The following is a 9,622-nucleotide window of genomic DNA, read 5'->3' on the forward strand; positions in this document are numbered from 1 at the left end:
ACAGACAAGCGCAGCCGCCTGTCCAGAGACAATGTGGACAAGCTCACGTTCATTAAAATGAACCAGGCATGGATCCCACGGGACTTTTCCGTACCTTATGCAGAATAGCAATGGATACCGACCTTACCCACCCATTGTTCCATTTTTGCTCTTTCTCACTCTTTTGGGGTGTACCCTCATTTAAAATTTGTGAAAAGAAGCAGTGTTGGCTACCTCGTCCTCCTCCTCAGGGCCAGATTAACGTAGGGGCTATTGGAGCTGCAGCTCCAGGCCCCTACCTTTTATATAGGCCCCGGGTTGGCCATATTCACTGTTACCGCTCTTCTGTCACTTGTAAACACAGAAGTCTGGCTTCTATGCTCGCTTCCCCAGGCAGCACCCTCAGAACCTCCCCACACAGCGCGAAGGCCGGACAAGGAGGGACAGTTGCCAATGCATGGATGTGTTTATGGGCTTCAGAGACAGCATCCCATGTTGAATTAGGCATGCATGGCTGCACCCTTCCTCCTCTGGGTGCATGCCAAGGCACGGCCCTTAAGGCCCTTCAAAATCCTCAGCACCAAGCCCATGATGCTCTTAATCCGGCCCTGGTCCTCCTCCACCGCCGCTTCCACCTACACCGCCCATAGGTGTGCGCAGCCTATTGCATTAAGGTGTGCACCCCAAAGTTGAAATACACATGAATGTGTTTGCCTACAGGCACATGGCCCGATACATTACTCTCCCTGCTGGCAAAGAGAAATAGAGCAGAGCAGGTCCGAGGGAGATCTTTCCCATCTCCTCACTGGCAATGCTATGTGCCCTAGGTGATTAGGGTGTGCCCAGGCACACCCGGCACACCCTGTGCGCACGCCTATGTCACCGCCACATCCACCACCACCTCAACCTCCCTCCTACTCCATATGGGCCTCGTCCTTCAGAGATGAAGAAGAACATTGTTTTATTTTTCTGTTTTTTTTTTGTTGTTTTAAGTTATTTCCCTATCCACATTTGTTTGCAGAGCACTTGCCATGCTCTTAATTACGTTTTGCTGCCATTTGCAGCACTCTAGCCCTTTCCTTTGGTGTTTTAGAGCCATTTTAGTGCCTTAAAGTTCGGGTCCCCATTGACTTTAATGGGGTTCGGTGTCCGGGAAAAGTTCGGTAAAAGTCCGGGACACGGACCCGGACTTTTTTTTAAAGTTCGGCCGAACCCGTCGAACACGGACATCTAGGTGTCCGCTCAACCCTATTCACAAGTAGCTATAGCTGTATCCCTCAGTTCTCATGGGCAACAATCTGGATTGTTTTTAAATTTGTTGTGATTTGTATGGTGTGTCAATGGTTTAATTCTTGGAAGGTTTAACTGTTCAATGGATGTATATCCAAATATATTTCTATATAACTTTTTTTTCAGACTAAACTGCGTGGTAGATCATTGCCCACTTTTTGACAGTTTGGTTCTTCAAATGTCACCCCCCTTCTTTTTAGTCTAGTTTTTGGGCATTTACCACACCTTAACAGTGAGTCTATGACCCCTCAATTATCAGGTGAATTTCACCTTTTTTGTCTTTACAACATTTCATTTGTCTCCGTTTTCCCCAATTTGCAATTTGTAGCAGAACTTGATGTTCGCTTGTTGCTCCCCTGTGACCCTACCTCTCACACTGACTATGTTTGACTGCCCGCAGCAGGTTTACCCTGAAAGTCACGTGTACTCCACGCTAGGTGGCTCTTCTTGACATGTCTCTGGATAGCCATGTGCATGCGCATGCACCTAGTCCATGTTGCCGTTGAGATATCGGACCATTCACCAAACGTTTTAGACACACCAGCTTTTGGAACAACAATCTCCAACCCCACTACAAGTTGTAGTCACAAAGGAAACATTTAGAAGGACAACCCCTGCTTAGCTGTAAAGTTGTGTGGTTGTCTGTGATATAACACAATTAAATCAACTGTTTTTTAAGTATAGAAAAACAACTTTATTACAAATAAGTAAAGACAGCTTAGGTCAAAATTATCATGCAAAATGTCCTTAAAAAGCATTCCAACAATTATAAAACAACAGTAATGTTGAGCATAAATTGATATTCATAATTCCAGATATTCTGTTCCAACAGACACCAGTTCTTTAAAAAGGATATCAGGGAACTGGAGAAAGTGCAGAGAAGGGCAAACAAACTTATAAGAGGCATGGAGGAGCTCAGTTATGAGGAGAGATTAGAGAAACTGAATTTATTCTCTCTTGAGAAGAGGAGATTAAGGGGGGATATGATCAACATGTATAAATACATAAGGGGTCCATATAGTGAACTTGGTGTTGAGTTGTTCACTTTAAGGTCATCACAGAGGACAAGGGTTTTTTTACATCTAGAGGAAAACAGATTTCATCTCCAAATAGGGAAAAGGTCTTTTCACAGTAAGAGCTGTGAAAATGTGGAATAGACTCCCTCCAGAGGTGGTTCTGGCCAGCTTGGTAGATTGCTTTGATAAAAGCCTGGATTCTTTCCTAGGTGTATATAATATAACTGGGTACTAATATTTATAGGTAAAGTTGATCCAGGAAATATCAGATTGCCTCTCGGGGGATCAGGAAGGACATTTTTCCCCTGCTGTAGCAAATTGGATCATGCTTTGCTGGGGTTTTTCCACCTTCCTCTGGATCAACTGCGGGTATAAGATTGTGTATATGGGATTGTATAGTTGGGTTTTCCTTTACTGTGTTTTACTTGCTTACTGGGCACTTTTAACCCCTTCCTGCCCAGGCCAATTTTCAACTTTCAGCGCTCTTCCCTGAAGAAGTCACGTGATCGTGACGTAAAGCGTAGGGTGTAAGCAGAGGTTACCGGAAGTGACGCTGTATTCAGTACCAGTAGGATGCTTGTGAGTGGTCGCCGGATGTTTTTAACGTAAACTGTGAGTGTTTACTGTATTTGTTTGAATACATTTTTATATACTGCACTATGAGAGTATCCTTTCTGTATCCTTATCCTGCAACATATGGTGGGAGGTGATTTGAGCAGCCCCTGAGAGCACCAGCCAACAACAGGGCTCAGATAGCAGTGGAAATAAAAGGGCAGAGGACACCTAGTGGCGAAGAAAAAGTATATGGCCACTGCAAGGATGATTTAACACTACAGGTTTATTCCAAGTTTCATTAAGATGAGAGGCTAGAGAGCACAGTGGTGGCATGCAGAGGAAGAAGAGCACCATATAGGAATAGCCAACACTGGTGAAGGGATACACCAGAATGCTTTTCGAGGACTTAATTGCACATACCTGAGTTTTATAGATACACCCGAATCCATTTGCACATATATTCTTTGTTTTTATTTTTGCATATAGACTTTTATATTTGGAGTTTGGACTATTGCACGGTGCACTTTGCAGATGTGTTTGCACTGTTTTTGCACTTTCTGTCATGATGATGGTTATCATATACATTTTCATGGGATTTTGCACTGTATTCTTTAAGGTACCATATTTTATCGTATTTATTACTTTGGCTACGCAATACATATTTTTCATGTTATTTTGCACTTTATTTATGAAGGAACCATATTTTATTTAGCACTTTAAAGGTAGTGCAACACTATACCAATTATTTCTCAAAAAGGATATCGGGGAACTGGAGAAAGTGCAGAGAAGGGGAACCAAACTGATAAGAGGCATGGAGGAGCTCAGCTATGAGGAGAGATTAGAGGAACTGTATTTATTCTCTCTTGAGAAGAGGTGATTAAGGGGGGATATGATCAACATGTATAAATACATAAGGGGGGATATGATCACCATGGAACTTAGTGTTGAGTTTGTAACTTTAAGGTCAACACAGAGGACTCTTTATGTCTAGAGGAAAACAGATTTTGTCTCCAAATACGGAAAGGTCTCTTCACAGTAAAAGCTTTGAAAATGTGGAATAGACTCCCTCCAGAGGGGGTTCTGGCCAGCTCACTAGATTGCTTTAAAAAAGGCCTGGATTGTTTCCTAGGTGTACATAATATAAATGGGTACGCATATTTATAGGTAAAGTGAATCCAGGGAATATCCGATTGCCTGGGGGGTGTGGCTGAACCGTTCATGTGAGAAGACGTGTCTTGAGCCGGCTCCGTTATCCTGACTGAAAGTATCCTGCTAATTGGACCCGTATACAGTAATCCCCCGCTCCATCGCGGTTCAGTTTTTGCGGTCCCGGTAATTCGCGTTTTTTTTTGTAATGTTATTTTACTATATAAATCATTAAAAATGAAATATTTTTGTGTTTTCCATAGCTCTTGCTATGTCTCTTAGTATCTTTTATGTGTTTAAATGAGTTTCTATTGTTTTAAAAGTGTGTTTAAAGACCTTAAAATGCTTCTACACGTACAGAGACAGTAAAATAAACATGCCTACAATGCATTTTAATAGGGTTTTTCTATTTCGCGGAATTTCACTTTTCGCGGCTGGGTCCGGAACGTAACCCCCGCAATGGAGGGGGGTTTACTGTACCCGCTAAAATTGCCAGATTGCTCCGCACCCGTGTCTGCCTTGCTCCGGTGTCCGTTCCGAGCATCCATCCGTCCCGCTCCGCCATGACAAAGAAGAAGGAGGACGGCGCTTCCACTACCAAGCAGGCACAAGATGGCGGTGCCCCGCTCCCTACTGCTCTGGCTAAACTGGGGAAATTCGCCCGCGACCCTGCAAAGCACAAGCCTTTATCCTCACCTCCTGCCTCATCGCCCGATCCTCGGATGTCTGCTTCACCTTCCTCGGCTGCGATGTCTCCACGCCACGAGGGCCCATATGAGTCCTCTCAGGGGACCGCTGTGAGTCCTCCACCAGGGCTTGCTGCGAGCTCGGGACCATCGGATAATGTCGACCAGGCCGCTCCTACCATTCAGGACGTTTTGACGGCGGTACATACCTATGGTGCCTCTCTCTCTGAGCTGTCTACTGAGGTTAGGAGCATGAAGGAGGGCCTGCTGCATATCCGACAGGACATTCAGAAGACGAGGGAGCGGACCACGGTTCTGGAGGGCCGGGTGAGTGCTGTGGAAGATGATTTACCCCCCTTGATTCAAGATGTCCGTATGAATTCCTCAGGGGTCTATGAGGCGATCAATCGGTTGGAAGATATGGAGAATCGATTGCGCCGCAGTAATCTGAGGTTGGTGGGCATCCCTGAAAAATCTGAGGGGAAGGCGCCAGTAGAATTTATTGAGCAATGGCTACTCTCTACCTTTGGGAAGGACAATCTTTCACCATTCTTCTCTGTGGAGCAGGCGCATAGGGTGCCTTTCAGGGCGCCGCCACCAGGGGGTCCTGACCGACCGTTCCTATTGAAGCTGCTGCACTACAAAGATCAGGATATTATACTGAAGCTTGCCAGACAGCAACCTCGCATGGAAATATAGGGTGCCAAGATTTCTATCTATCCTGATTTCTTGGCAGCCCTACAGAAACAGAGGGCTCGGTTTAATGACATTAAGAAATGTCTGCGAGCCATCCCTTTAGTATACTCTATGATGTACCCGGCTAAGCTTTGCGTGGTTGCCAATGGAACTGTACACTTCTTCGAGAATCCTACCTCGGCGGCTCATTGGTTGGATCGTCAGGAGCGGCACCTTAGAGCGGCTGCAGAATGATGTGCTCTTCACGCAAGTATGGATTTTCGTCTTGATCGGCTCTATCATTCCCCTGCCCAGAGCCCGGCTGCTTTGTTCTGTTTGGCGCACTATGGCTCTGTTGATCTCTCACCTTTTGAGGCCCGTGGACGAGAGGATACGGGTTTTACGGGCCCTCTTTTCCTACCCCCCTGCCCTATTGGTGCCTGCTGACTGTTCCCTGCGGGGCATGGATGGCCGTAGCCTCGCTAGCTACCCGCCACTAGGTTCTCTGGTAACTGTTTTTTGTTCTGTGTTGTTTTTTTTCTGTTTTTTTCCTGACCTCTTTTTTGGTGAATTCCCCCATGGTGTCCTGTCTGCTGATACAGCATCTCACATTCAAGGTACTGTTTTTCTTGTCCCTCAGTCGCTCTTGCCACTGTTACTACATAAGCCTCTCCTCTGGATCATGGTACACCTGCCTGTTGGTGACTCACCCTGCCCCCCTTCTGTGTTGATCGGTCCCCATGGCTGACACTAAAGGCTCTCTGATCTCCTGGAATGTTTGGGGACTTGGAGACTCTCGTAAACGCACTGCGGTAATGACCTTACTGTCACACCATGGTCCTGCAGGAAACTCACCTCACAACGGACACGGTCGGGTGCCTCCGCTCGTGGAGGTTCCTGGTTTAGTTTCACTCATTTCACAGCCAATACTCCAGAGGGGTTTCTATTTTAGTTTCAGCTACTGCTAAGTTTGAACTCCTGGACTCCCTGCTAGACTCTCAGGGTAGATTTGTTTTCCTGGTTGGGATGTGGGATGTCTTTAAATGTATTATTGCAAATGTGTATATGCCCCCTCCGTTTTCTTTTGAGGTGCTAGAGTGTCTGTCTCGGTTCATTGGAAAACACCCACAGGTGCAGGTCCTGGTGCTGGGGGATTTTAATAACGTTCTCGACCCGTCCCTGGATTTTCATAAAGAATTCTGCCCCGGAGGATCCAGAACGCCCACTCCCTTTGCTAGATTTATGGGTGAGTTGGGTCTTGTGGATCTTTGGCGCAGAAAGCAGCCCCTTGAGGCTGGGTTTTCCTGCAACTCCCTGTCCCATTCTACATTGTCCCACATTGACCTAGCCTTTGGTTCAGACCTAATCCAGACCCTTACACTTGTGGTTGAATACTTGGCTAGGGGCCTTTCTGATCACTCCCCGATGCAGGTCTACCTTAAGTTTCCTGGAACTAGGCTTCCTATGCATTGGAAGCTGAACCCGTTTTGGCTTCCACTATTCCCGGACCATGCCTCTTTTAATACTCAATTGGAACATTTTTTCACCAACAACAGACACTCTGCAGCTCCTGGTATTGTATGGGACACTATGAAGGCTTTTTTATGTGGTTTATGCATTAAAGAGGTATCGACCATTAAGTCTAGGAGCAGGCATTGGGCACAGGATGCCAGTGAGGCCGTGCTCCGTGCCGAATGTGATTTCTTAGCCTCCCCCACGTCTGATTCTGAGGCCAGATTGTTGGAAGCGCAGCGCTTCTTTCGCTCCGTTCAACAACAGCAAGCGGACCATAAGCGTTTCTTCACTTCTCAGGCACATTTTGAGGAGGGGGAGAAAACTGGTCACATGCTTGCCCTCATTTCCTGGGCTCAACGCCCTCCCATCTATCATACATCGATTGGTTCTTCCCTCGGATCGGGTGGTCACTGACACGGCTGATATTTTGGGGGGATTCGGGTCATTTTTTGAGGATCTGTACTCCTCCAAGGTCTCTTATGACCCGGAGGACCTACGGCTTTTCTTACAGGAACTTCAATTGCCGCAGATTTCAACGAGGGACCGAGCTATGCTGGACTCCCCCATTAAACTGGAGGAACTCCAGAAGGCTCTGGCTTCGTTCCCTAACTCTAAGGCGCCGGGTACAGATGGCATCCCTATTGAACTGTACAAGGCCTTTGGAGGGGTCTTGTTGCCTGAGCTGCTTACTGTTATCCTGGACTCTTTTGAGGTGGGGGAGCTATGTATGACGTGGTAGTGGTGGTCCTCTTGAAGCCAGGGAGGGATCCAACTCGACCTGAATCTTATAGACAGATTTCGTTGCTACCCACTGATTTGAAATTACTGGCTAAGGTCTTGGCCAACCGGTTGTCTAAAGTGATTGCCAAGTTGGTTCACGGGGACCAGTCTGGGTTTATACCAGGACGATCCATGGCTACCAACATACGCAGATTATACTTAAACATGCAACTGGCTCCGGATAACTGTGGACATAGAGCGATACTGTCACTTGACGCCGCTAAAGCTTTCGATAGCGTGGAGTGGCAGTACTTATGGACGGCCCTTGAGGGCTTCGGCCTCGGTCCCTCCTTTATCAGATGGCTAAAGCTACTATATGGGGCGCCCACAGCCTGTCTGCGGATTAACAGCTCGCTTTCCCGGTAGTTTCTGTTGCACAGGGGCACTAGGCAGGGGTGCCCGCTGTCGCCCCTGCTGTTTGCCTTAGCTGTGGAACCCCTGGGGCCGGCTATTAGAGCCGACCCGACTATTGTCGGTTTCCGGAGAGGCGAGGGATAGGACAAAATTGCATTATACGCGGATGATGCGTTATTATTTTTGGGGGACACTTTGGGCTCCCTGGTGGCTTTGATGCGCTGATTCGCAGATTCGGATCCTTCTCTGGCTTTCAGATTAACTGGGACAAATCTGTCTTGCTCCCGCTGGACCCCCTTGAAGTTGCATTACCCCCTGAGGCGTCGCAGATTTTGGTGGTGGGCCAGTTCCGCTATTTGGGAGTGGTTGTCCATCCTGATCTGGGGCGATATATTAAGCATAATATTCTCCCGTTATTACACAAGTTCAGAGATAAATTGGCCAGCTGGATCAGGTTGCCTCTGTCTGTGGTTGGCAGATGCAATCTGATCAAAATGATTTGGAACCCACAGTTATTATATGTGCTACACAACGCACCAGTTTGGATCCCCATTCATATTTTCAAACAATTTAACACAGTTTACCATGCTCTTATTTGGAGGAAGCAGTCCCCTAGAATTCGTCTGCAGGAGGCCAAGGAGAGTGGTGGCTTGGCGGTGCCGAACCCCTACTACTATATCATACTATGATACTTTATCATCCCAGTTGCAACACATTACAGGTTGGCTACTGGATAGTGACTCTGATCCTGTCAGGCGTGTCCTTGAGGCGCACCTGGCAGCTGGAGCACTGGTTGAATCACTGGAAGCAGGTGACCTGAGGACCTCTCCTGGCTGTCCCACCCTCATGCTCCTTGATAAAGTTTGGCAACGGGCTATTTTGCTTATTGCGGATTCTCGAAGTACTCTTGTATTATAAATAACGTAAATTATCCCGAGTTGTATAAGCTTCGGAGGTCATTGAGATGGGACAGCTATGGCGTGAAATATATATCACAGTTGTACCGGGGGGGGGTGATCTAAAAGATTTCCAAACTCTTCGTACCGAGTTTGGATTGCCTAACTCCCTCTTTTTTCAATATCTACAGTTGCATCGTGCCCTTAGTTCTCAGTCCAAGGTCTCTCCCTGGGGCCTGTGTCATCCGGTCATACTTATTAATCTAGTGAACTCTAGGATAAAAAAGGGGCAAATCTCCTCACTTTACACATCTTTTATGGAACAGATCTCGAAGGCTATGTCCTTTAAGTGCAGGGATGCTTGGTCTGAAGATATAGGTCCCATCTCCTCGGAGGAATGGACGGGTATTCTAGATAATGTACCTAGGGTGTCCTTGTCCTCTTCGCAAAAGCTCACACAATTGTTTATACTGCACCGTACGTACAAGACTCCACAATGCTTGCATAGCTGGCAGAGGAGAGACTCTCCCCTCTGTCTCCGATGCCAGGCACACACAGACACCTTACTGCACATGCTTTGGCGGTGCCCGAAGCTGCACCGCTACTGGCATGCGGTTATGCGATCCATTAATACTATTTGGAAATTGAATTTGCCTGTGGAACCGAAACTATGTATTCTAGGATGGCTGGACGAGGAGCTCTATCCGCCTGTGGTACATACTGCGGTACT

The 9,622-nt window shown here is 47.0% G+C and overlaps 1 protein-coding gene and 1 pseudogene across 2 annotated transcripts in view; one reads left to right on the forward strand and one right to left on the reverse strand.

Annotated features, from left to right (window-relative positions):
- The window catches only part of LOC309550683 (uncharacterized protein), a 3,164,715-nt gene that overhangs the window by 1,787,912 nt on the left and 1,367,181 nt on the right, over positions 1-9,622 (forward strand). The window lies entirely within an intron of this gene.
- LOC309550793 overlaps positions 1-9,622 on the reverse strand; it is a 1,525,103-nt pseudogene that overhangs the window by 76,359 nt on the left and 1,439,122 nt on the right. The gene's annotated exons all lie outside the window — the stretch shown is intronic.

Source organism: Pelophylax lessonae (assembly GCF_965119305.1).
Source record: "Pelophylax lessonae genome assembly, chromosome: 3".
Classification (NCBI taxonomy): Eukaryota; Metazoa; Chordata; class Amphibia; order Anura; family Ranidae; genus Pelophylax; species Pelophylax lessonae.